The following is a 12,779-nucleotide window of genomic DNA, read 5'->3' as shown; positions in this document are numbered from 1 at the left end:
TGTGCACTGTTGACACTAGAAATCAATGGGTGCAAAGGTCTATCACCATCGATCTGATGGCAGGATGGAGGCTTCTGTTTTGATGAAAAGCATCAAATCACTTAATGTTCAACAGAAAATAAACACCAGTATTGGATGAGCTCAGTGATTTCAATTTGTGGCCACTTACTTGTTTTAGAAAGTGAGTTGGGCTGTTCCTGGCAAGGACTTAAAGAAATTTTCCATCGAGTCAGAATTGCTAGAATTGACACCTGGCACCTAACTGTTGCTCTTGGTCTCAGTTCAGGAGACTCTTTTGCCAGTAGCTTCACTTTTTGAAAATGAAGCTGCAGCATCTTATTACCTCGCCAGGTTTGTGTTCCTATCTTTTATTGGACCAAATTCTGTTGGTGAGAGAAAAGCTTTCAAGTTTACACAGAGCTCTTCCTCACAGGTTTCCCCACGGACCAGGACACACCAACTCAAAGCAGCACCAGACCCTGCCAGAACAACAGATGCAAAATCTACAAACATATCTCCACTGCTACTGTGATCAACACCCCCACAATGCACCTTTCAAGATCCATCGCTCCTACACATATGGTGTACCTCATCCAGGGCACTAAATGTCATCAGTCCTATGTCTGACCTATCCGTCCTCAGCCTTAAAGGCAGCCTGCACAACACTTTCAAAACATGAGCCCGGGAGCTTAAATTCATAACTTTGTTAGACACTAAGGGTATGTCTACACTACGGGATTAATCCGAATTTATATAATTCAAATTTGGGAAACAGATTGTATAAAGTCGAATGTATGCGGCCACACTAAGCGCATTAATTCGGCGGTGTGTGTCCATGTACCGGGGCTAGCGTCGACTTCTGGAGCGTTGCACTGTGGGTAGCTATCCCATAGCTATCCCATTGTTCCCGCAGTCTCCCGCGCCCATTGGAATTCTGGGTTGAGATCCCAGCGCCTGATGGGACAAAAAACATTGTCGCAGGTGGTTCTGGGTACAGCCTCACCCCTTCCTCCCTCCCTGCATGAAAGCAACGGATGGCAGACAACCATTTCGCACCTTTTTTCCTGGGTGAACACTGCAGACTCCATACCACGGCAAGCATGGAGCCCGCTCAGCTCAAGACAACAGTCATGAACATTGTAAACACCTCACGCGTTCTCGTAGAGTTTATGCTGAGCCAGGACCAGAAAAACGAGGCGAGGTGGCAGCGGCGGCAGCAGCACAGCGACAAGCATGATGAGGACGTGGACACGGACACAGAATTCTGTCAAACCGCGGGCCCCGGTGCTTTGGAGATCATGTTGTTAATGGAGCAGGTTCTATCCATGGAACGCCGATTCTGGGCAAGGGAAACAAGCACAGACTGGTGGGACCACATAGTGTTGCAGGTGTGGGATGATTCCCAGTGGCTGCGGAACTTTCGCATGCGTAAGGGCACTTTCATGGAACTTTGTGACTTGCTGTCCCCTGCCCTGAAACGCCAGAATACCAAGATGAGAGCAGCCCTCACAGTTGAGAAGCGCGTGGCGATAGCCCTGTGGAAGCTTGCAACGCCAGACAGCTACCGGTCAGTCGGGAATCAATTTGGAGTGGGCAAATCTACTGTGGGGGCTGCTGTGATGCAAGTAGCCAAAGCAATCACTCAGGTGCTGCTACGAAAGGTAGTGACTCTGGGAAATGTGCAGGCCATAGTGGATGGCTTTGCTGCAATGGGATTCCCTAACTGTGGTGGGGCGATAGATGGAACCCATATCCCTATCTTGGCACCGGAGCACCAGGGTACCCAGTACATAAACCGCAAGGGGTACTTTTCAGTGGTGCTGCAAGCACTTGTGGATCACAAGGGACGTTTCACCAACATCAACGTGGGCTGGCCGGGAAGGGTTCATGACGCTCGCGTCTTCAGGAACACTACTCTGTTTAAAGGGCTGCAGCAAGGGACTTACTTTCCGGACCAGAAAATAACCGTTGGGGATGTTGAAATGCCAATAGTTATTCTTGGGGACCCAGCCTACCCCTTAATGCCATGGCTCATGAAGCCATACACAGGCAGCCTGGACAGGAGTCAGGAGCTGTTCAACTACAGGCTGAGCAAGTGCAGAATGGTGGTAGAATGTGCATTTGGCCGTTTAAAAGGTCGCTGGCGATCATTATTGACTCGCTCAGACCTCAGCCAAACCAATCTTCCCATTGTTATTTCTGCTTGCTGCGTGCTCCACAATCTCTGTGAAAGTAAGGGGGAGACCTTTATGGCGGGGTGGGAGGCTGAGGCAAATCGCCTGGCTGCTGATTACGCGCAGCCAGACACCAGGGCGATTAGAAGAGCACACCAGGAAGCGCTGTACATCAGAGAAGCTTTGAAAACCAGTTTCATGACTGGCCAGGCTACAGTGTGAAATATCTGTTTGTTTCTCCTTCATGAAAACCCGCCCCCTTTATTGACTCATTCTCTGAAAGGAACCCGCCCTCCCCTTTCCCCCAGCTTGCTTTCAAACCAAATAAAGTCACTATCGTTTAAAAATCATTTATCCTTTATTAATAGATTATAAAAAGAGGGAGGGAACCCGGGTGGAGTTTGGGAGGAGGATCAGTGGGAAGGAAAAGGCCACTAAAAAAAGGTTTAAAAAAATGACAGCCTTTTGCTTGGGCTGTCCACTGGGGTGGAATGGGAAAGTGTACGGAGCCTCCCGCCCCCCGCGTTCTTACACGTCTGGGTGAGGAGGATATGGAACATGGGGAGGGGGGAGGAGGGTTATACAGGGGCTGTAGCAGCACTCTGTTTTCCTGCAGCCGTTCCTGAAGCTCCACCAGACGCCGGAGCATGTCTGTTTGCTCACGCAGCAGCCCCAGCGTTGCATCCTGCCTCCTCTGATCTTCCTGCCGCCACCTCTCATCTCGAGCGACTCTCCTGTCCTCACGTTGGTCCCTCCTGTCCTCACGTTGGTCCCTCCTGTCCTCACGTTCACTGGCTTCTTTCCTATACTTTGAAACCGTGTCCTTCCACTCATTCAGATGAGCTCTGTCACTGCGGGTGGATTCCATGATTTCTGCAAACATCTTGTCTCACGTCTTCTTTTTCCGATGCCTTATCTGTGATAGCCTTCGGGACGGAGGAGGGAGGCTTGAAGAATTTGCAGCTGCTGTAGGGAGGGGAAAAAAGAGAATTTTTTAAAAAGATACATTTTGCAGAACAATGTTTATACTCTTTCACGGTGACCAACACTATTCACATTACATAGCACATGTGATTTCTGTGCAAGGTCGCATTTAGCCTTTTAATACTGAGTGCCTGTGGCTTTGCTGCTAGAGATCACAGGTCTGGGCAACAGAATTCGGCTTGCATGCGGCCATGGTAAGCCATTGTCTTTCGGCTTCTGCGCCCTCCTTTCCCACATACCAAGCAAAGCCCGTTGAGTGCTGTGGTTTTCCTGTTAACATTGAGCAGCAGCAGAAAACAAACTAACCATCCCCCCCAATCCAATTCTCTGGATGATCGCTTTATCCCTCCCCCCACCGCGTGGCTGGTAACAGGGAAGATCCCTGCTAGCCAAACGCAAAAAGCTCAGGGCCAATTTCCCCCCCTGTGCTTGGCTAACTGCAGGGAAGGATTTCTTTTCAGCCACAGGCAAACAGCCCAGTAGGAATGGCCACCTCTGTCCCCTTAATTAAGTTCCCGTATTTCAACCAGGTTACCATGAGCGATATCACTCTCCTGAGGATTACACAGCAAGATAAAGAACGGATGTTGCTTGAATGCCAGCAAACACCGGGACCATACGCTGCCACGCTTTGTTAGGCAATGATACCAGATTATTTGCTGCAAGCATGGCGTGATCAAGTGTCCTACCATGGAGGACGGAATAAGGCTGCACTACCCAGAAACCTTGTGCCAAGGGTTTTGGAGTACCTCCAGGAGAGCTTCATGGAGATGTCCCTGGAGGATTTCCGCTCCATCCCCAGACACGTTAACAGACTTTTCCAGTAGCTGAACTGGCCGCGAATGCATCCCAAGTCCTCAGGGCAAAGTAATCATTAAAAAACGCTTGCTTTTAAAACAAGTTTTATATTTTAAAAGGTAAACTCACCTGAGGTCCCTTCCATGGGGTCATGGTCTTGGATACTGGCTTGGGAGGGTTGGGAGGGTACTTTGGTCAGGCTGAGAAAAAGATCCTGCCCGTTGGGGAGAACGGAGTGCTGGGTGCTCTCTGCAAGCTCGTCGTCGTCCTCCTCCTCTTCCCCATCCGTAGAATCCTTGGGTGTAGCTGATTAGACTATCCCCGACCCGGAATCCATGGTCACAGGTGGGGTAGTGGTGGCAGCCCCCCCTAGAATTGCATGCAGCTCGGCGTAGAAGCGGCATGTCCGCAGCTCTGACCCGGAGCGACCGTTTGCCTCCTTTGTTTTTTGATAGGCTTGTCTGAGCTCCTTGACTTTCACGCGGCACTGATCTGAGTCCCTATTGTGACCTCTCTCCATCATGCCCTTGGAGATTTTTTCAAGTTTTGGCATTTCGTCTTTTAGAACGAAGTTCTGCTAGCACTAAATCCTCTCCCCATATAGCGATCAGATCCAGTACCTCCCGTACGGTCCATGCTTGTGCTCTTTTTCGATTATCGGACTGCATGGTTACCTGTGCTGATGAGCTATCTGTGGTCACCTGCGCTCTCTGCACTGGGCAAACAGGAAATGAAATTCAAATATTCCCGGGGCTTTTCCTGTCTACTGGCCAGTGCATCTGAGTTCAGATTGCTGTCCAGAGCGGACACAATGGTGCACTGTGGGATAGCTCCCGGAGGCCAATACCATCGAATTGCGGCCACACTAACCCTAATTCAAAATGCTAAAATCGATTTTGGCGCTACTCCGCTCGTCGGGGTGGAGTACAGAAATCGATTTAAAGAGCCCTTTATTTTGAATTAAATGGCGTCGTTGTGTGGACGGGTGCAGGGTTAATTCGAATTAAGGCTGCTAAATCCGAATTAAAGTCGTAGTGTAGACCAGGCCTAAAAATCATGGTTTTAATAAGGACACTGGATTTATAGCTTATTACAACAATCTGTAACCCATTACCAACCTCCTACAATTCCCAGTTGCTTCTTCTCCCCCCCTTTTCCTCCCTATGACTGGAGGGGTGTTAACTGGCCACTTCACCTTGAATTGTCCCTTGAAACATGTATTAACTACTAATGCTAAACAATCTGTTCTATCTTGTATTTAGCTGTGGCGCTCAAGTACGTTTCCCACACCTGTCACCTGAAGAAGAGCTCAGTGTGGCTAGAAAGCTTGTCTTTCTCACCAACAGAAGCTGGTCCAATAAAAGATATTACCTCATCCACCATGTCTCTCTCATATCCTGGGACCAACTCTCCTACAATAACATTGCAGCATCTGACATGTCATAGCTCATGGGTTAAATAAAAAACTGGAGTTTGGGAAACCAAGGAAGTGATTAAGCACTGCTATGGGAATCATAGAGTATCAGGGTTGGAAGGGAGGTTCATCTAGTCCAACCTCCTGCTCAAACCAGCATCAATTTCCAACTAAATCATCCCAGTCAGGGCTATGTCAAGCCTGACCGTAAAAACCTCTAAGGAAGGAGATTCCACCACCTCCCTAGGTAACCCATTCCAGTGCTTCACCACCCTCCTAGTGAAAAAGTTTTTCCTAATATCCAACCTAAAGCTCCCCCGCTGCAACTTGAGATCATTACTCCTTGTTCTGTCAGCTGGTACCACTGAGAACAGTCTAGATCCATCCTCTTTGGACCCCCTTTCAGGTAGTTGAAAGCAGCTATCAAATCCCCCCCTCATTCTTCTCTTCTGCAGACTAAACAATCCCAGTTCCCTCAGCCTCTCCTCATAAGTCATGTGCTCCAGCCCCCTAATCATTTTTGTTGCCCTCTGCTGGACTCTTTCCAATTTTTCCACATCCTTCTTGTAGTGTGGGGCCCAAAACTGGACACAGTACTGCAGATAAGGCCTCACCAATGTTGAATAGAGGGGAACGATCACGTCCCTCAATCTACTGGCAATGCCCCTACTTATACAGCCCAAAATGCCGTTAGCCTTCTTGGCAACAAGGGCACACTGTTGACTCATATCCAGCTTCTCATCCACTGTAACCCCTAGGTCCTTTTCTGCAGAACTGCTTCCTAGCCATTTGGTCCCTAGTCTGTAACAGTGCATGGGATTCTTCCGTCCTAAGTGCAGGACTCTGCACTTGTCCTTGGTGAAAGGTCATGAGTCACTGGAAAAGGTTAGATGGAGATGAATTAGAAAAGTCTGTACACTGACGTGCCTTGTAAATTAGTTTACTTGATCCTTATATTGGCTTTTTCAGACTGTGCCCAAAAGATGCATTCATAACACAAACTAGTGTTCCCAGAAAGTCAGACTAGGGTTGAATAAACCTCAGTGGTTACTGGTTTGGTCTGAACAGCTTAGTTACAACAAATTTTATTTCAGTCAATTCAGTCAAACTTAATTGCGAAAAATCTGAGTGGATATGTATAACTGAACTGTTGGTGGGGTTTGAACTTGGGGCTTTTACCACTAAAAGCATCTCTACTAATCTAAAATCCACAAGCTGAAGAAGACTCATTGACCTTTTATATAGCTCAGCCACGAGATGGAGACACATTCTCCTAGAATGAACTATATGTGCACAGACAACTCATAGGGGTCAGCATTTATCATAACATTTGGTGGTGGTAGATAGGATGACCAGATGTCCCGATTTTTGGGTCTTTTTTCTTATATAGGGTCTTATTACCCCCCCCCACCCCCTGTCCTGATTTTTCACATCTGCTGTCTGGTCAGTCTAGTGGTAGAAGACAACTAAGGGGATCGATGACAATCTGCAGATGCTTTCTCCTCTACTAAGTTGCTGCCGTGAACACAGCCCAGGCCTGTACTATCACCAAATTAATACCATCTGATGGCCTTTCTACAGCCTATAAAATCAATTGGTGGTTTCAATGCAGATTTTAGCATACAGTGCCCAGATCACAAACATTTCCATGAGAGTTGGTCTCCTCTTTGCCAGTTTTAGCAGAGAAACCAACAATGGAATGAGTGTGACGGGACTGAAATACTGTCAAGAGAGTTCAGTTTGGGGTAGGTGGTGGTGGTTGGGGGGTGAAATCCAGACCACTGAGGGGTTGGTCACTGCCTGCTCTGTAACCTTGGGTACCTCACAATGCTTTGCTGTTGTAGCTTCCAACCTGGGCTGCTCACAATCAGCCTTCAGGCTCCAGGCACCAGCGCTCCAAGCACGTGCCTGGGGCGGCAAGCCGCGGGGAGGCCCTGCTGGTCCCTGCAAGGGCGGCAATCAGGCAGCCTTCGGCGGCTTGCCTGTGGGAGGTCTGCCGGTCCCGCGGATTTGGCGGCAATTTGGTGGTGGGTACGCCGAAGCCGCGGGACCGGCAGACCTCCCACAGGCAGGCTGCCAAAGGCAGCCTGCCTGCCTGCCATGCTTGGGGTGGCAAAAAAGCTAGAGCCGCCCCTGGCCCCTATGTGTCTGTGTGATAGACCGCACTGGATCAGCACTCTGGCTGCCACCAGCCTTGGTTACAACCAGAACAGTGACTGCAACCCACTCCCCGTGCTGAATTTTCCGAATATCGTGTGCTCTGTAATGTCCAGCCATCTCCTTGACAGTTCAGAGAAATAATAAGGTTCACTTGCTCTCAGAGATGACCCAGACCTGCTGATAGTGCGGGGACACAATTTAAAGGTTCAGCTGCCCCCGGAACAGCTAGAGTCACGTCCCCACACACACAGGCAGGACCCCCTTCCCCTCAGTCTCCCCGCTCAGAAAGCAGCGGCCCCTTCCAGCAGCTCTCAGCTGTTGTTCCTGCTTCTCCCTGGGGGGCACAGCTTGCCAGCTCCAGTAGCTGCCGTGCAGGGAGGAGTTCCAGCTGCACCAGGTGACTGAGCAGGCCAGCAAACCCTGACAGAAATCTGCGGGGGGCATGTGACCCCCCCCCCATGCACCCCTCATGCCTTGTCTCTGTTTCTTCTTGAAAAGCCCCAAATGCTCCAGCTTATTAACATAATGGGGGGTTAATAGATGCTTTCATTTTAACACTGCACTGAGTTGGTTTATAGTTAATTAATTAGTTTTATTTTTAACAATAGGCCATAAGTGAAGTGATGCCAAGTAAAAGGAATAATGTTGGAAAAGGTTACACGCAAATAAACTTAATCTAGAAAGAGAAAGGTGTTGTTCAAGATGGTTTCTCTCAGGACCTTCCACAAAAGCACAAGGACCTGGTTTCCCTTGTCTTCCTAGGTAAACCTGTGATGGGTTGGATCACAGAAACCCCCTTGGGAGCTGCCACCTGACGTGCCAAGACTACCCCTGCTCCTGTTTTCCCTGCCAGCTCAGGACTCCAGCACCCTGTCTTGCTGAGTCAGACACTCCCGTCTGCTCCAACACACATCCAGGGTCTGAATCACTTGTCCCAAAGCTGCAGGTTTACCTGAAAACAGCTCACAGAAGTGTGCTTGTCTTTAGCACTCAGATGCCCAACTCCCAATGGGGTCTAAACCCAGATAAATCCGTTTTACCCTGTATAAAGCTTATGCAGGGCAAACTCATAAATTGTTCGCCCTCTATAACACTGATAGAGAGATATGCACAGTTGTTTGCTCCCCCAGGTATTAATACATACTCTGAGTAAATTACTAAATAAAAAGTGATTTTATTAAATACAGAAAATAGGATTTAAGTGGTTCCAAGTAGTAACAGACAGAACAAAGTAAGTCACCAAGCAAAATGAAATAAAATGCGCAAATCTATGTCTAATCAAACTGAATACAGATAATCTCACCCTCAGAGATGCTTTAGTAAGTTTTTTCTCAGGCTGAACACCTTCCAGGCCTGGGCACAATTCTTTCCCCTGGTACAGCTCTTGTTGCAGCTCAGGTGATAGCTAGGGGATTCTTCATGATGGCTTAGGGTTACCATACTTAACAAATAAAAAAAGAGGATCCTCCACGGGGTCCTGGCCCCGCCCATTCCCCCACCCCCAGCCCTGCCCCAGCCCCAACCCGCCCTAACTCCGCCCCTTCCTCCCTCCCACTCCCAGCCACGCAGAAAGGGCTGCCCGAGCGCTACCGGCTTCATGGTGTGCCGGGCAGCCCCCAGACCCTGCGCCCCCGGCTGGCGCTTCCCCAGCGCAGCTGGAGCCCGGAAGGGGAAGCGTCCAGCTGGGGGCGCAGGGTCTGGAGGCTGCCCGGCAAACCGTGAAGCCGGTAGCGCTTGGGCTTCGGGCAGCCCCCTTGCCTCCGGACCCTGCGCCCCCAGCCGGGCACTTCCCCTCTCGGGCTCCGGCGGTGCAGGGTCCGGAGGCATGGGGGCTGCACGGGCTTGTACTGGCGGCCACTTTTTACTGGTACGCTGTACTGGCCCATAGCGGCTTACTTTCACCTTTGCTGGAGTCTGTTGTTCTGAAAAGTTGTGTTTCTCAGTGACTCTCTTTTCCAGCAATCGCTGAGCAGCCTTTCTGGCCAGGATCCTGTATGGAGTCCAAAGTGGCTTTTTTCCTCTCTCCTTATTTCTTCCCATATTTCACTGACTGTGCTTCAAGAGGCAAGAAGCCTTGTAGGGTGCGGGGGTGGAGATAGGACAGTCTCCACATCCTGTGGAGATTGTGGTCATCTTTCCTCACTTGCTGTCCTGACGGCTTTGTTCATCTTGCATGTAAATGTGCCTTCATTGTCTGTGCCTGATGACCAGGCAGGTCAGACAAGCAAATATACATTTGTTTGCCTAGGGCAGACTGGGCTTATACATTTCTTACCAAACACATTTTAAGCACCTACTTCTAGCCCGTAACTCCTTGGACACACACCTACATACATCATGCAATGATTGTTTGGACCAGGGTGTTACCTGTTTGTATCTGATACCCTACATGACACCTTTTAGATACAGATTATGACAACGCTATGTGAGGTGTAGTAGGTCAGGCATGACAAGAGTCACTGACACAGAACCACCAAAGGGCCTCTGTATCACCATACTGTCTTTAGAGAAACTTGCTGGTTGTACCTGTTCCATGGATACACAGAGGGCTTCAGGCTTAGCACTGACAATTTTGCATCTCACTTGCATCTCACTTTTTTTATTATTTGGGAAAAAAATAAAGTTAAGTGATTGTGGTTGCAGTCTCAACACTCTGAGCCAAATGAGGGAGTGTTCCCTAAAGCCGAAGTTGGCCCCGTCTTTACTCTGGATAAGAGCCACAGTCAGCATTTTCAGGTTTCCCATGATTTACATAAGAACGGCCGTACCAGGTCAAACCAAAGGTCAATCTATCCCAGTATCCTGTCTACCAACAGTGGCCAATGCCTGGTGCCCCAGAGGGAGTGGACCAACAGGCAATGATCAAGTGATCTCTCTCCTCCCATCCATCTCCATCCTCTGACAAACAGAGGCTAGGGACACCATTCCTTACCCATCTTGGCTAATAGCCATTAATGGACTTAACCTCCATGAATTTATCTAGTTCTCTTTTAAATGTTGTTATAGTCCTAGCCTTCACAACCTCCTCAGGTAAGAAGTTCCACAAGTTGACTGTGCGCCGCGTGAAGAAGAACATCCTTGTATTTGTTTTAAACCTGCTGCCTATTAATTTCATTTGGTGACCCCTAGTTCTTGTATTATGGGAATAAGTAAATATTCACTTTCCTTATCCACTTTCTCCACATCACTCATGATTTTATATACCTCTATCATATCCCCCCTTAGTCTCCTCTTTTCCAAGCTAAAGAGTCCTAGCCTCTTTAATCTCTCCTCATATGGGACCCCTAATCATTTTAGTTGCCCTTTTCTGAACCTTTTCTAGTGCCATTTATGGTATCCCTGGATTAGAATCCTCTCTCTTTCCTACCCTGCGATTCCCTTGGTAGGTACAGGAAGGGAATCTAAATTGGTGCTCTGATGGGAGGCGTGTTGAGCAGACAGCAAGGGAAGGGAAGTAAAAGGATTCATAGCTGTCGTCCCAGCAACTTTACAACCACCGGCTGCATCCTGTTCAGCCCCTCTCTTCCCTTCATGGAGGTAAAATGTTCAGGAGATCCACACTATTGTGGAGAGGGCAGTGTCGGAAGGAATGGGGGATGCAGTGAGGAAAGCTGGTCTAGTGTGGGCTTAAACCTCAAGGTAAAGGAATAAAAAATACACAGGGCACCAGATAAAGAGCTATAATAAGGGTAGGCTAAATTCTGGAGGTCTTTACTCAGTGTAACTCCTAGTGAGGTGGATTGAGCCCAGCGAAAGGGGAACAAAAGTGAACTCAAAAGACAACACATACCCCCCAGGAGGGAAAAGCTGTAATAGAGAACAGAAGGATGGAGTTAGACCGAAACAAGCAGAAACAAAGATTTTAATTTAGAGAAAACACAGTGAGGGAACTATTCATCCCAGGAAGAAAAAGAGACCAAAATCAAGCCAACAGAACAAATTCTAAAAAACATTTTATGAATCCAGTTGTTGTAAGATGAGGTCCTGGAACGTAAGTCCTTGTATCAGAGGCCTGGTATGAAACTTAAGGCCTGAACTAAAGTAATGGTCAAGACTTTGGTAACATAAAGCAAAGTTAAGCTGTGAGCAAGAGGCAGGCCCTGCTCACAGAATCTGGCATGAAGAGGGCTGATGCTGCAAAAACACACATCTAAAAGTTACTGGGCACAAGTGATATAAACATATGCCAGGATGGTACCAGAACACTCCAGCACGAGCACATTCCAGATAGATAACAAGGAAAAGGCTGACCCATCCTAAAGATGGGCAGGAGGGTAATATGATAGAGTTGTATTTGTTGGAACCAACATGTACAAGGTGAGAGGAGGCACCCTAACACGTAGAGGGGTTGTACCTCAATACGGCGGGAGTGATGTGTAACTTGTTTGTACCGGTGTATAAAAGTGTACCCCTGAGGAGTTGTCTTTGTCCGGCCTACGGGGCAGTGGAGAGTCCCGCCACTGACTGAGCCGGTCCATTGGCAGGGGGCACATATTCGTAGTATGTCCTGTAGAGTCTGTGGGAAACTATTACTGTGCTTCGTTTGATAATAAACCTGGCTGGGTGCCTTCGTACCTCATCTGAGTCTGTGGTCATTGGGGGTTCTCTTGGGGTCTGCGGTGTCCGCTATCCGTGCAGAGCCAGGGCAGCACACAGAGGGAACGCACACACGCAGCCGACTGTTATCCACATTGAACAGAGCAGAGCACCACACCGGTGACGTCTGATGACATTGGTGACCTCGACCGCTGATCTGGTGAGTAAGCGAGCTGTCCGCTGTAGGAATCGCGATCTAACATGACAGAAAACCACGAGCTAGGGAACCCCATTATCCCCTCCCTTCAAATCCCCACAGAGTTTGATAACTCGTGGACCCGCTGGGTTGCTAGCAAAAGAGGTCCATATGAATTTTAAAAATACAGCGGGGAAGACACCTGGAATGAAATTTGTAAGGCTTGGGCAGAAACTGTAGCCTTGAAATGTAAAATATTGCAAACTATAACCATGGCTGTTAAATGGTTAAGACAACATGCCACAAAATTGGGGCAAGTAACAGAAACAAAGGAAGTGTTAAAAGAATCAGAAGATGCTACAAAGCCCTGGACTGCTCTCACTCTCCTTGCAGGGTGGCAAGCAGTCCACAGACAGCAAGCAGGGTCTGAGCCTCTTTTTATAGTTCGAGCACATTGTAGGAGATACAGGAATCCAACAATAAAGGTAAAAAGACTGACTTATGCCTTGAGACTGGA

The sequence above is a fragment of the Malaclemys terrapin genome, chromosome 1 (genome assembly GCF_027887155.1).
Source record: "Malaclemys terrapin pileata isolate rMalTer1 chromosome 1, rMalTer1.hap1, whole genome shotgun sequence".
Classification (NCBI taxonomy): Eukaryota; Metazoa; Chordata; order Testudines; family Emydidae; genus Malaclemys; species Malaclemys terrapin.
This window is presented reverse-complemented; position numbering follows the sequence as displayed.